This window comes from Camelus bactrianus, chromosome 9, assembly GCF_048773025.1.
Source record: "Camelus bactrianus isolate YW-2024 breed Bactrian camel chromosome 9, ASM4877302v1, whole genome shotgun sequence".
NCBI classification, from domain to species: Eukaryota; Metazoa; Chordata; class Mammalia; order Artiodactyla; family Camelidae; genus Camelus; species Camelus bactrianus.
Window position 1 is genome coordinate 48,952,226 of NC_133547.1, and position 14,851 is coordinate 48,967,076.

The 14,851-nt window shown below is 49.6% G+C and overlaps 1 protein-coding gene across 9 annotated transcripts in view; it reads right to left on the reverse strand.

The window, feature by feature from the left end:
* CRISPLD2 (cysteine rich secretory protein LCCL domain containing 2) overlaps positions 1-14,851 on the reverse strand; it is a 120,508-nt gene that overhangs the window by 17,832 nt on the left and 87,825 nt on the right. For all 9 annotated transcript variants that reach the window (XM_074370319.1, XM_074370320.1, XM_074370321.1 and 6 more), the window contains 2 exons: positions 3,648-3,758; positions 1,170-1,276 (listed from right to left, as the gene is read on the reverse strand). The gene's annotated coding sequence lies outside the window, so the exon portion shown is untranslated. The remainder of the gene's footprint in view (positions 1-1,169; positions 1,277-3,647; positions 3,759-14,851) is intronic.

A 14,851-nucleotide genomic window follows, 5' to 3' on the forward strand; every position in this document is an offset into this window, starting at 1 on the left:
AATCCAATGAACTCAACATGATTATATCTGCAAAGACCTTATTTTTTGTTTTATTTAAATATTTTAGTAATTTGGGGGGGGCAATATCTTTTCCCACTAACTCATATGAATTCATCCTCTGTCTGGTGCATTCCTTTTTTTTTTTTCCCTAATGGAGGTCCTGGGGGTTGAACCCAGGACCTCGTGCGTGCCAAGCACGTGCTCTACCACTGAGCTAATTCCCTCCCCTGCAAAGACCCCATTTCTAAAGCCCCATTCACAGGTTCCGGGGGTTAGGACTGGAGCAGATCTTTTTAAGGGACACAATCCAAGCTGGCAGAGTGGGCCAGCATCATGAGGCATCCCCACTCCAACGTCCTTCCCCTGCTGACAGCAAAGTGCGAAAAAGGCTGAGCCAAGGGACAGTTCCCTCCCAGCTCTGGGAGGAGGGTTGGACTGCCAGGGACAGCTGGGGACCCCTGGCTGTCTGACCTTTCCTCACATGTTTCCCTTCCAAGGAGGTCACCCAGCTGCCCACTGGCAAAACCAGGCCGGGACACAGAGCTTTAGTGCTGGGCCAGGGCTGGACCGTGACCTGAACGTCTTCTTGGGGAAGGCACTCAAGGCCTCCGCCCCAGGCCAGGAAACAGGTCAAGCCAAGGGGGAAGATTTACAGCTGTGGGAAATTCACACCTTGGCCTTTTGGATGGCAGGAGGGTTTGACCTTGACATGAGGGCCCCTGTGTGACTTCCCAGGCCACATGCAGAGACACAGCTGCAGCCACCATCCTGGCCTGATCCTTGGTCCTCTGGACAGGGACCAGAGTTGGCTCACAGGCTCTCTGGAGACTGACATTGCCAGGGGACTTGTCACCTGAAACTCCGTGCTTCTGAGAGGGGTTGGTGACCAGCTTGAAGCCACACAGCAATCAGAACTGATGTGAGAGGCTGCCTCCCATTTCTGCCAATGAAAGCCTTTTACCCACTGAGATGGCACCTATTTTTGCCCTTGGGAACCCAGGGTTGAGTTTACAATGGTTTTATAGAACATTGAGGAAGAAAACATCACCCACTTAGCAGCCAGACCTGTGGGACACCTGATGTTTGGGAAAAGGTGAGAGAGAGGTCACAATGACTCAATGCCTACTGTGCACCATGAACTTCAAAGCTCACCTCCTTGCCCTTCTTACCTGTGAGCAGCCGAGGCCCAGGATGGCTGAGTCAGCCAAAGGGTTCCCATCCCTTCTCAGGCCCTCTCAGGATGTCAGTTCATCTTGCTGAGCCTCAGCTTCCTCACCTGTAAAATGGGATCACAAGCTCAGTGTCACAGGTGGTCATAAGGATTAGGGAGCCCATCCCAGGAACGGGCACACAGTAGGTGCTCAAGAAAGGTGAGGCTCTGATTTGTTATTGCTGCTGTAATACATTCCACACACTTAGCAGTTTCAGCAACATACACTCGTTATCTTCAGTCTGGAGGTCATTCAACCCAGGTCTCAAGGTGTCACGGGGCCAAGTTCCCACTTGGGGGTCCAGAGGATGGGCTATTCCCAACCCTTTCCAGTTTCTAGCCAGGGCCGGCATTCCTCAGTTCATGGCCCCTTTCTCCACCAACACTGCATCCCTCTGACCTCTCTTCCACCGCCTCGGCTTTCTCCCACTGCAGCTGGGAAAGGGTCTCTGATTTCAAGGACCCACATGATTCCAGATAACCCAGAATCATCTCCACATCACAAGGTCCTTAACTCAATCACATCTGCACAGTCCCTTCTTCCCATGTCAGGTCACATATACACAGGTTCTGGGAATTAGGGGGAGGGCATCTTGGCTGGGGTGGGGGCAGGGGGCGGGCCTTACTCCGCTGACCACAGGTGAGTTGAGTTGAATTCCACAGAGCAAGAGATGCCTGGGCTGGCCTTGGCAGTTCTTTTTTGGAAGAAGACGATTCCACTAAAACCAGCTCATTCAAGGGCCTTTCCTATCCCTGCTGTTTCTGACTCTCTTCAAAGAGGCACTGTCTAGCCAAGGAGACAGGCTCAGGGCTGCCAAAACTTTGCTTCAAAATAAACCCAACTAGGAAATTTCCACGGGACCAGGCCATTTTCTCCCCCTACAAACCAGACTGAAATCCCAAACCAAGCAGGGCCTGTTGCAGAAAGACCATCAGACTCCAAGTTCTTCTGAGAATGGGGTTTTTGTCGTTGTTTTGGCATTTTTCCCCCCTGGCAAACTAAGTCGCACTAGCTGTACTATGCAGGCAGAGTGAACTAGTTTAGGATATCACCCTCAACTTAGGAAAGGGTTTTACAGTTCTCATCCTCAAAAGGACCTAATCTGTCCCACCACCCAGCTTACATTCTCCAGGATTCCTCGTGTTGCCTTCAAAGAGCGCTCAGCTCTTCTGCAAGTTCTGCACATGTGCAGGGAACAGATTTTATGCCAACACTGAGGCAGGCACGTAAACCCAACTTGCCTAACATACAGCATCTTTTGATTTGCTGTGATTCATCCAGAAAGTCACTATTTACAACAGGCTCAGCATCGGAGGCTTTTGCCTGGAAGAGATGCACTTGTTTTGGAGTTCAAAACAGGTTGACAGGGACATCATCATCTCAGGAGTTCTCCCAACAGTTCTGGGGTTCCCACTTTCCTGATGAGGAAACAGGGTAGACAGGGAGGGGCCTTGGTCATGGTCACTCAACTGATAAGGGACAGGGCTGGGTCTGAAGCTGGGTGCTCTGACTTTCAGATCGTCCCAATTTCCTGCGGCAGTCAGTACTCCTTCTCCCTTGTGAGACTGTGATAGGGTAAGAAATATATATTTGGTCTTTGTCCTGCTTCCTGGCACAAGAGCTCCTAATACTTGTGTAATTTCCTGATATAGGAGACAGAAGAATCTTTGGTTATTCTTAACACGCCCCTCTCAACCATACCTGAGTTTATGCTGATGAGGTGACCCCTGGTGGCCCCCAAAGAGCCTCAGCGTGGGGGACTGGTGGTGGGAGAAGCCACCCATGGGATTAGAGGGTTGGAACTCGCAGCCCCATCCACGACCTCCAGAGAAGTGATCGGGGGGAATCACCAACAGCAGATGATTTAACCAGACATGCCTATGTAATGGACCTCCATGACAACCCTTCTGGGTTGGGGAACGTGTCCATGCATCACGAGGGTGGTATACCCCCAACTCCTGGGGGACAGAAGCTCCTGCACTTGGGACACTTCCAGACATCCCACTATGAACTTCTTCGTCAAGCTGTTCATCTCTGTCCTTTATAAGAAGCTAGTAAATGTAAGGAAACTATATCCCTGAGTTCTAGGGGCCATTAGAGCAAATTATCGAACATGAGGAGTTCCCTCCCAGGTGATTCAAATGCGTAATCAGTTGTGAGAACGACTCTCCAGGCCAATGGTTCTCCACTGGGGGCAGTTTTGTCCCCCAGGAGACATTTGGCAACGTCTGGAGACATTTTTGGTTGTCACCACTCAGAGCTGCGCTAACAATATCTCATGGAGAGAGGTTGGGGATGCCACTAAACACCCTACAGAACACAGGGCTCCCCTGGCCCCAGCACACACACATACACACAAACAAGGAATCAGCCAGATAATGGAGGTTCAGACCCTATTGTGGCCATTACTCACGACCAGACGCATGAATAACCCACCTGCATGTAAGCTGCAGCTCCCAGGTCCTGCTTGGAGGGGTGGGACAGGCCGACGGTGCTGAGGCTGAGACGTTTGCTCACTCTGGCTGACCCTGGAGAGGGCAGCCTGCCCTGTGGAGAACATGGAGTCTGCATTCGAGCTGACCTCAGCTGTGGATCTTTAGCTGAAGCTCCGAGGCCACCTCTCCCCACCCCTTCAGTCCTCTCTTCCTGAGGTTGTTGGCTCCAGGGAGACAGAAAGCCCTCAGAGGATGGGGACTATGTCTTAGCTGTTGCTGCAGATGTTTGATAAATGAACAGCTGCACTGGCTTCACAGCCCATCCTCTGGCCCCAGGTAGCGCTTCCAAGCGGCACTGTGCAGGGAGCACTGAAGTGACTGCCTGTGAGACATGGATACAAAGTTCCAACGGCAAGCTTCCCACCAACTCCATCCCTAGGGGACGTTTAGTGGCGTCGCAGTGGCAATCTCATGGGATCCGTGTGTGATGGAGACTGGTGAGCTGTTCACCACCCCCATTTCCTCTTCCTCCGGGACACACAGCTGGACATCTCCCAGCATCCCTTGCAGTCAGGTGTGATCACGTGATGGAATTCTGACCAATGGGGTTTGGGTAGAAGTCACATGTTCCTCTTAAAACCCTCCCACATCAGCTCTTCCCTGCACTGTCCCTACCCACCAGCAGGAAGCAGAAGGCTCCCGTGGGGTGGCTGAGAATTCCCTGCATTCAGTTCCCAAACTGCCCCGTGGAAAAGCCGCCCACTTAACGTGCTCTGCATTATCTAGTGGAAAACAAACTTCAATTGCATTTAAAGTCTTTGAAATCAGGAGACTTGCCTGTTACAGCAGCTAAAGTGCCCTTAACTAGTAAAACATGCTTCTGTAAATTGGGGTGGGGGAGGGATCAGGTTTCAGTCCCACTCCCGGTTAAGATCTGATTCCTTCCTCCAAAATGCAGAATGAGGAAGAGGATGCCGAGTTTGCAGGAAAAGCACAGCTGCCAAGGAGACCAGTGAATAACCTGTAACTTGTGAGCACTGGGCTGGCACTTCCCAACCTGTGCAGTGGGGGCTGTCGAGATACACGTGATGACTCAAATGTGCAAAAATGAGTGATCATTCTTTGCTCTCGTTTTCAAAATATATATAATGTTTAACTTATTTACACATACGTATTAAAAATCATATTAGAGACTTTAGAAATACCACTGTTTCCTCCTCTTACATTTTAGGAAATCATTCTATGCAAACTGTCCTCTGGCTTTCCCACCACAGCTTTGTCATCCTTAGAGCCACGCTGCCCTTCTGTCACTTGCATTACGATATCTGAGTTGTGGGACTCTGAATCCGGATGTTACTGTGATCACTCCTCAGCTTGGCAGTTTCCTGATCCTCGTTCATGGTCACTGTGCCCCTTACAGTGGTGACCCCTTCCCCCCAGGAGCTGGCCAGACTGCCCTCTCAGCCCTATTCCACATTCCCCTCTGGGGCACACGGAACTTCTCAAACCCAGCACGCCCCACATGAGCCTTGGGAGGCAGGGGTCTTCTCTCAGGCCCCACAGTCTGCTGTTTCTGTTCTGCCGTTTGGGGCAGTGATGCTGGGCTGTGAGGTCCTGGGCCTCTTTGCCTTCAGATCGCCTCCTGGCCCTTCCCTTTCTCTGCCTCATAGCATTCCTAAGAGCTGCATTTCTCAGGGGATTGGGTCAGCCGAGTGGAGCCAAAGGAAGGCTGTGGAGAAGTGGGGTGCTCCCTCCTCCCCTCACAATGACACTCCTGATCTCCTCCTTAACTCCTACACTTCCTCCTCCTCCTGTGTCTTCAGCCCCAGAACCAAGGTGGCATCCTGTGGTTACTGAACTGCAGGTCACTTCACAGCTCTGTTGGGCTACTCAGCCGTTCCATCATCTGCATTACCAATTCCCTGCATTCAGTTCCCTTTGCTGAAATGCCCAGGGGGTGTCTGTTTCATGGGCTAGCCCTTGATTATTACTGGGCTCTCTGCCATGGGCCCCTTTACAGGCCCACTCAGGGGAAGGGGAAAGGCTGCATGGGGCCTCCATCTCCTTGGGGAGGGCTGCAGCCAGGCTCCATCTCTCCCGCTTGCCCCACTCCCCACCTCTTCCTCTCCACGTGCTTTTCTCTTCCGTTGGCTGCCTCTTGCATCCCCTTCAATCTGAGTCACACTGAGCTCAGTCTACACATGTGGAAGAGAAAGCCCAGTTCTGGGAATTCCAGGAACGTTTACTCACACTTGAAAGCCCGGCTTGCAAGACCACTGTCTCACCAAGGATTAAAAAAAAAAAAACTCTAAAAAGTTCTTTTCCTGATCAAAGCTGAGTGTTTACACCTTTGTATTCATTCTTCACCACCCTGAGCAGTAAGCCACATTGCGTGGCCTGGCTGTGACAGCCGAAGGGGTGCTGATGAGGGCACCCTAAAAGAAAATTACTGAGCTATTTTATAATCTTCTCCTATAGAAGTAAAGCCAGGAGCCAGCAAGGAATAGCACACATTCAGGGGAGCAAACCTTCTGTAGAAATCGGTGAATCTGTGGTTGTGGCTATGTGCCTGGTCTCTCCTGAAGGGCAGAGATACTGGTGATTGGGAAGGGAAATGAGGTTCCCGATGAGACGGAGGTTTGAGTCCCTGACCACCCCTTTGGCACTGTCAGACTTTCCAAAAATGAAGGAAGGAAAATATCTCCCCTCCTTTTCCAAAAAGCTCAGTTGGCCCAATTCATTCTGTCTGAAAATAAAGAAAAGCAGCGGATAAACGTCTCCTGCATGAAGCTGTCCTTTGAGGAAGAACCCAAGCTGTGACTCATCACCCGCCTGTGATAAGCATTTGCAGCTTTAACAGAAACCGGCCACAAGCATGCAAGGGAGGGTAGGGGCAGCCGCCGCCAGGTCCCCTTCCTCTGGCTGCTTGGGGTTTATCTGTCTTCAGTAATGCGGGGGATTAGAGCTGCTGTCACTCCATCGCCTCTCCTTGGGTCTGTCTGTCTGTCTGTGCAAACACTCCCAAGCACACACCCATGCGAGGTCTGAGATTACCCAGGATAGGTATGGGAAGGTAGTCAGGACCCCACCCCTCCCCGTGCGGGACGTCTGAAGTCAGACTCAGACCAGGCACCCGGTGGAGAAAACCCAGGCCAGCCAGACCTTTTGTCATTTGGGTCTGCTCCACACAGTGCTGGCAGGTCCGTCTGGTGTCTCCTGGACAGCATGGCTTGGTGACATGCCATCTTGGAGGCTGGCTTCTGTGAGCTGGGTCCACTAGCATTAACAGGGCAGGCAGTCTTAGCAGGATTGTCTCTCCAGGCCCTGCAGGGAAGGCTTAGAACCAAGCCCAGGACAAGTCCTGGCCCCAAGCACTGAAGTTGCCACTCATCGCACGGCCACCAGAGGGCGCGTCGAGCATCTCCACTCCCTTCCCAAGACCTTTCATGACTCCCCGTGGCTCTTAGGAGTCAGGCCAGCTTCATAACCCACTTACAAGGCTGTATTCCTGCAGACCTTTCCAGCTTCATCTTACTCTCCATGCACTCTGCTCCAGCAGTGATGGCTTCCTCCCAGTCCTGGAAGGGGACACATCCTGTGTCCACAGGGCTTTTGCAATCCCTCTGCCCACATATCAGAGGCTATTGTGTTCACTTTCACCTAGAGAACCCCAGTCCTCATTTAGCTTTCACCTTAAGCACCAGCTCAGCTGCAAAGGGAGTCCTTCCAACACCCAATGAGGATACGTGGCCCTGTTGGCCCCCGGGCACTCTGCACTTTTGGGCAGCAATTGCCATAGAAGCAACTAAATTATTAATTCTGTCGTGCCTTGTCCACTGTCTGCCTCCGCAGCTAGACCGTCAGTGTCTGAGTCCACCCTGTTCACTGCTGACCCCCAGGCCCACACAATGCCCTGCAGTGATGGTAGACATTAGTGCCACTCACTGAATATTTCTGGACCTCACTCTTTGGGGTGCCTGGTAGGGTTGCATTTTCCACCCTCTTGTGGTGGGAACATGTCACTGCCCAAGTAAGAGCATTTAATTGCCAATGTGACCCTCGCAGGGCAGTCCAGATGGTGGCTGCTCCTTTAGCTGGGGTCCCTTAGTGCCTGCAGACCTCTCCTGCCCCCTGTGAGGGACCTGGATAAGAAGCAGCCCTGCCACCTGACCCATCACCTGCTCCTCACATAGAAAAACCTCAGAACTCAAACACACACACAAACGTATACACTCACACCCCAATACACCCAGAAACACATAGATATACACAGACACACGTGCCTGGACATTCCCACCACCTGGAAAGTGCCCAGCACACAGTCAGTACTCAGCAAGTATCTATTTAGCAAAACAATAAGTCATTAAATGAGTAAATTACTAGATCAAGTTCATGCTTACTATGCCAGGGGCTGGAGGAAACCTCAAAACACAGTGTCTTGGGCGTTCAATTGACCACATACCTTTCTGACCAAGGTGAGGTGGAATTAAAGTATGATCAAGACAAAAGAGCCAGTCTGGCCAAGCTACCCCTCTGGCCCTGCCTCTGCTGGTCCCACCCAGCAGCTGCCCTGCAGCCCGGCCGCACTGCTCTTCTTCTTGTAAAGAAGAAGTGAGCGCGGGCAGGCGGAGGGCAGGAAATGGCTTACAGATGGCAGGTGGGCCAAAGGCAGCTAAAAATGGGCCAGTGCAGGGGGTCATTTAAAGGCTCAGTAGGATGAAAGCCCGAGCTGGCCCAGCCCAGGCTACAGCTGAGCAAGCAACAGACAGGAGGCGTTCACGGCGCTTTTTTGGGCTGGACAATGTCTTTTTAAGTGGAAGCGTCATTGGCTTTGAGAAGAAGACTCAGTCCTTGAAGAGAGGCCAAGGCTTTCCCTGGCCAACAGCCTCAGCAGCACATGGGCTGACCCAACTAGGATACCAGCTCCTGCCCGGTATTAGGAAGTCTGGGGGCCTCAAGGAGTCCCCAAAATGGGGCAGAAGTTTTGGCCCAGGAGGAGGCAAGATGCACGATTCCTCCCTTCTCTCTTCCTTTTTGCCTTCTTGCTGTCTTGTGTTTCGTCCTCCCCGTCTCTCGTTCTGATTTTTCTCTTTCACCAAATATTGATTAAATGCCTCCTGTGTTCCAGATACTCTACTTGGCACTGGGATTCAGCAACGAGTAAAAAGAATAGAACAATCTGCCTTTGTGGAGCTTACATTTTAGTGAGAGCAACAGACAGTAAAATAAGTAAAAATAAGTCTTAAAAACACGATATGGAAAACAAAGAAGAAAGGGAAATGTAGTCTGGGGGCGGGGGGCTGTAGAACTCTTAGCTAGGGCAGGCAGGGAAGGAAGATCTCACTGGGCCGGAGGTGAGGATGTAAGATCACTGGAGAAGGGTATTCCAGGCAGAAGGCACAGCAGGTGCAAAGGCCCTGAGTCAGCAGTGTGCTGGGTGTGTTAGAAGGACAGCAAGGAGGCTCACACTTATCCAATTCCATTCTCTGGATGGTCGCAGATGCCTCCTCTCTGTCCTTCGTGCTTCCAGGTTCTCTCTCTCTGCCCTGAGGATGAGTTACGAGTGTCTACTTCATGTACAATGCTGTGCTCCCTGCTGGGGATATGGATGGGAAACTGACTCAGGGCCTGCCATCAGGGAGGCTACAGTCTAGTCCAGATACTGAATGCTGGCAGCTCGTGGGCTCCCCTTGACCAAAAACTTTCTGTGGTTTGGCCAGCATTGAATTTAAAAAGAAATTGGTAACTTTTAATTTCAGTATAATTTCAATCTCACCACAAAGTTGTAAGAACAGTACAAGTACACTCCCGTGTATTCTTTATGCAGACTCACAAATTATTTCAACGATGCCCTGTGTCCTTCATCATTCGTGCTCTCTCTACATGTACGGCCATCAGACCCTTTTACCCTTAAATATTTTGGTGTGATGGAAGCAACCTAAATGTCCAGAGAATGGATGACTGGATAACAAAAATGTGATATATATATGTGTGTGTGTGTGTGATCTACATAATATATAATATATGAAATTAATCAGCCTTAAGAAAGAAGGAAATCAGATGGCCAAGAAGCACATGAAAAGATACTCAGCATTGCTGTTAGAGAAATGCAAATCAAAACTACAATGAGGTGTCACCTCACATCCGTCAGGTGCGATGTACACAGGGCTCACAGCCAATGCTGGGATGGGGCTGACTTCGAGCCCTGTCCATGGGGGAACTGGCACGTCCCCCAGGGCTTCCGGAGGCTGTGAGGCTCTCCTTGTTGTGAGCTGACCTTTTCCCCCGCCCCAGGGTGGCCCTGTTCTCTCATGGCCTTTTCAGACCAGGTATTTGGGAACAACTCAGTGGGGCAGTTCCGGTTTGGGGTTTTGTGGGGTCAAGATGCAGGGAGCTTGATTGCAGGAAGAGGCTCCACTCATCTGGCCACCATGCTGGTGTTAGTGGTTGGCGGGAGACCTCAGGCCCTGTCCCCAGGCTGCTAGAGTGACCTCTCAGCCTGGTGGCTAGCTTCCCCCAGGACCTACCCTTAGAGGTGGCACAGCATCGTCCCACGATGCTCTGTTGGTAAGAAGCGAGACTTAAGTGAGTCTGGTCCACACTGAAGGGGAGGGAATTAGCCTCCACCTTTAAGAGGGAAAAGGTCAAAGAAGGTGTGGACAGATGTGGGCTTCTGGAAAAGTTAATACAGAATCAATTTATGATTACCTCCCTCTCCCACCACAGGTATATACTTGGAAGAATCGAAAGCAGAGACTCAAAACCCATTCACGCAGCACAAGTCACAATAGGAGAGGTGGAAACAGCCCAAGGGCCCGTCGACCGATGAAGGGATAAACCAAATGTGGTCTGTCCTGACAGTGAGATGGACTTCGTTGTATGAGAGAATGAGTCGGTCATACACACGACAACATGAATGAACCTTAAACACCTTATGCCATGTGAGAGAAGCCAGACGCAGAAGGTCACATATTGTGACTACTTTATGTGGAATGTTCAGAAGAGACAAACCTATAGAGACAGACAGGAGATTGGCAGTTGCCAGGAGCTAGGGTGGATGGAAAGAGGGAGAAACCTCGCAGTGGGTGCAGGGATTTATTTTGGGGTGATGGGAATGTTCTGGAACAGACAGACATGGTGGTTTACACACTGTGAACATGCTGAATGCCACCGAGGTGATCACTTTAAGAGGCTTAATTTGATGTGATGTGATTTCACCTCAATAAATTATTTAAAAAACAGCAAGGTCCTACTATAGAGCACAAGGAACTAAATTCATACCTTGTAATAACCTATAATGGAAAGGAACACGAAAAAGAATATATAGAGAGAGATATAGCTATATATATATGTATCTATCTATCTATCTATATATCTGAATCACTAAGCTGCACACCCAAAACTAACACAAGATTGTAAACTGACTATACATCAATTAAAAAAATTTTAAAAGCTATTTTAAAAACAAGACAAAAGAACCCAGTATAGTGGGCAAGACTGAACTCCGGAGAGACCAGCTGGGGCTGCTGCCGTGGATCAGAGGAGGAGGGACAGGGGCAGAGGAGGGGCTGAGAGAACTTGGGATGTGCAGAAATTTCAAAAGGGCGGCACCCCCCCAATGGAGGAGAAGGATGAGATGCCCCAGATTCGGCAGGACATCATTTGGAGCACAAAGGCCCCCAGAAGCTTCTGGAAGGAGGCTGCTGAGATGTCTGTGTGTTGGGTTTGTGGTGCCAGAGGGCCTCCGTGGGGCGGAGGCTGCTCACGCGAGAGTCTTCCCCCAAGTGAGTCAGAGGGACGGCAGCTGACATCTATCAGGAATGTCAAGCCCTGTGTCCTGTCTTCTGGAAGCAGCCCTCCCCCCTACCCTGCATTCTGGGCCTGGGCCTCACAGTCAGAGTGGTCATGATCGGCTCCCAGCTCAGCCTGGCGGCAGACGGGGAGTGTGTCTGGGCTGGATGGGGGCGGTGGAGGTTGGGGCTCCCGTGGGCGGTGGGGGGCTGTGCTCCTGTCAAAGGCATGGCTGGGATCCCCTGAGCTGGGCCAACCCCAACAGCAACTTCCCTGGGGTTTGCAGCACTTGCCTCCAATCATTTCTTCTTTTCTTTTTCCTATTATTCTTCCTTTTTATTATTTTTTTTAATTGAAGCATAGTTGATTTATAATGTTGTGTTAATTTCTAGTGTACAGCAGTCATTCAGGTATACATACACATATATTCCTTTTCAGATTCTTTTTCATTATAGGCTATTGCAAGGTATTGAATATAGTTAAGTTCCCTGTGCTCTACAGTAGGACCTTTTTGTTTATCTATTTTATATAGAGAAGTTTGTATCTGCTAATCCCAAACTCCTAACTCATCCCCCACTTTCCCCTTTAGTAACCATAAGTTTGCTCTCTATGTCTGTGATTCGTTTCTGTTTTATAAATAAGTTCATTTGTATTTTTTTAGATTCACATAAAAGTTATATCATGTTATTTTTCTTTCTCTTTCTGACTTACTTCACTTAATATGATCATCTCTAGGTCCATCCATGTTGCTGCAAATGACATTTTTTAAGGCTGAGTAATATTCCATTGTATAAATATACCACAGCTTCTTTATCCAGTCATCTATCAACAGACATTTAGGTTGCTTCCATGTCTTGGCTATGTAAATAGTGCTGCTATGAACATTAGGGCACATGTATCTTTTTGAATTAGTTCCCTCCAGATATATGCCTAGGAATGGCACTGCTGGATCATAGGGCAAGTCTATTTTTAATTTTTTGAGGAATCTCCATACTGTTTTCTATAATGGCTGCACCAAACTACATTCCCACCAGCAGTGTAGGAGGGTTCCCTTTTTCTCCACAGCCTCTCCAGCATTTGACACTTGTGGACTTTTGAATGATGGCCATCCTGACTGGTGTGAGGTGATACCTCATTATAGTTTTGATTTGCATTTCTCTGACAATTAGCGACACTGAGCATTTTTTCATATGCCTATTGGCCATTTGTATGTCTTCATTGGAGAAATGTACGTTAAGGTCTTCTGCCCATTTTTTGGTTGAGTTGTTTGTGGGATTTGTTACTGAGTTCTATGAGCTATCTGTATTGCCTCCGTTCATAACTCTTTTGGGGCTGGAATTAGCCACTTGGCCGTCAGGGCCCCTTCCTTACCCCAGTTGGGGCAGGAATGCCGGGGAGGACCCACATGGGGACCCTCAGGGGCTGCTGCCTGCTCAGTGGGCCAGGCTGGGGGATACCAGCCCCTGGCCTTATGAGCACAACCTCACGGAGGGCAGGAAGGGAACTTATGCTGCTGTTTGTAAACCTCAGAAAGCCAAACAAACAGTCCCTCTAAGAAGCCAGGTCCGGGTTTATGGACATCTGGAAAACGTTAGCTAACTTCCCAGTCTCTGCTGATGCCTTTGGTGGTGAGAACGCAGCCCTCATGACACAGGCATGGGTCCAAGCGTGCAGAGGAGAGGATGTCCCCACAGGAGAGGGGACAGGGACAGAGCACAGCGGAAACTCCCCATGCCACAACCAGAGGGAGAGCCGAGAAGGCAGACCTCGCTGGGGTCCTGTCTGACGTGAGGACAGAATGGAGAGCATGGGTCTGCCTCCTGGTTGTCAGCCCAGGTGGCAGGGATGTGTCTAGCTGGTTCACATCTGTCCCTGCCCTGTACATGGCAGAAACAGGAAAGAACTTGTTGACTAAAGGGATGGATCATAGAAAACCCTTGAGAAAGGGTTTTTCTTGACTGCCTTGTTTCTTCTGTTGTAAGGGTATTCAGAGACATGAGAAGGACAGAATTTCTGACTTAGACATATTTTTGATGCTTTGAGGGAAAAGGAAGTAGAAACAAGCAGAAGCTACTTGTCGAGGGTGTAGTGGACCACTCTTCACATCTCTTTAGCCGCTCTTCAGCCTTAAGAGGCTTGTCCCCTGGGGTAGGCAGAGCCACTCACTGGACTAGGCTGTGGGTAGGAGGCTGCAGGGTCCTGTATCATTCCATAGAACTCCTTCCTGTGATGAACGAATGTAAACTGAGGTCTCAGTTTCCCACCTGTGGTCTGGGAACTGTGGTCCAGAATCCTCTCTGCCTAGGTTTTCTTCAAGCCAGCAAGGGTTGAAAATGGAGGTGTGCGTCAAAATGCAGATTCTTTACACCAGAAATTGACACATTGTAACTGAATATACCTCAATAGAAAATAAATAAAAAATAAAGATATGCCAAAAGGAAAAAAATGCAGATTCCTGGGCTTTGCCAATTAAGGAGGTCTGGTTTGGGACCCCCAACAGGCAAAGGGTTGAGGAGATCAAGCTGAGGGGATGGTCTGTGGCCTCTCTAGGGAAGGTCCCCAAATCTGGAGGCTTGCGGTGGAGGACCTCCATGAACCACAATTCATTTGGACATCACCTCCCCCTGTCTTTGTGACTTTGCCAGAATGAAGATCCTTGGGAATCAGGGTGGCCCTCATTAGCATTTAGATAAGCAAAATAATCTGACTCAGCAACAGCCTCTCTGAAAGCCAGGTCTGGAAAATTTACCCAAGAAAAAAAAGTGCAACAAACAAACATGAAAAGAAAGGGAAAAGATGTTTTTTTTAAAAGGCTGGAACTAATTTGGGGGTTCAACCCAGCCGCCCACACAGATTCATTTCAGCTTTTCAAGCGTTATTCTATATGATTTATTTCCTGCAAAAGCATTTGACAACTATTGTGTCAATGGTTTCCATTTATTCTGGAAAGCCATCTGCTCCTACTTTGGGGAGGTCCGACCAGGCCCCAATTAAATCAAAATAACAACTGGTTTTGATTTGGAAAAATGAAACCCACAAGGAGACAGAAGAGTCAAATACAGGCTGATTCCAGAAGGAATCTTCAATTGGGAATGAGTTACCCAGGGCACCTCTAGGTCTAGGTTTCAGTCCTGCTGCGTGTCTTTGGGCAAATTACTTAACCTTTCTGAGCCCTGCTTTCCTCATCTGTAAAATGAGGGCAGTAGTTGGACCACCTCACAGGGAGGTTGTGAGCATTAACTGAGAGGGGCGAGGCACGTCATAAACACTTATGAATGGTGACAATTATTCTTATGAAACAGAAACACTGTAGGGGGAGGGTATAGCTCAGTGGTAGAGCGCATGTCAGTGGTAGAGCGCATGCTTAACATGCATGACGTCTTGGGTTCAATCCCCAGTACCTCCATTAAAAAA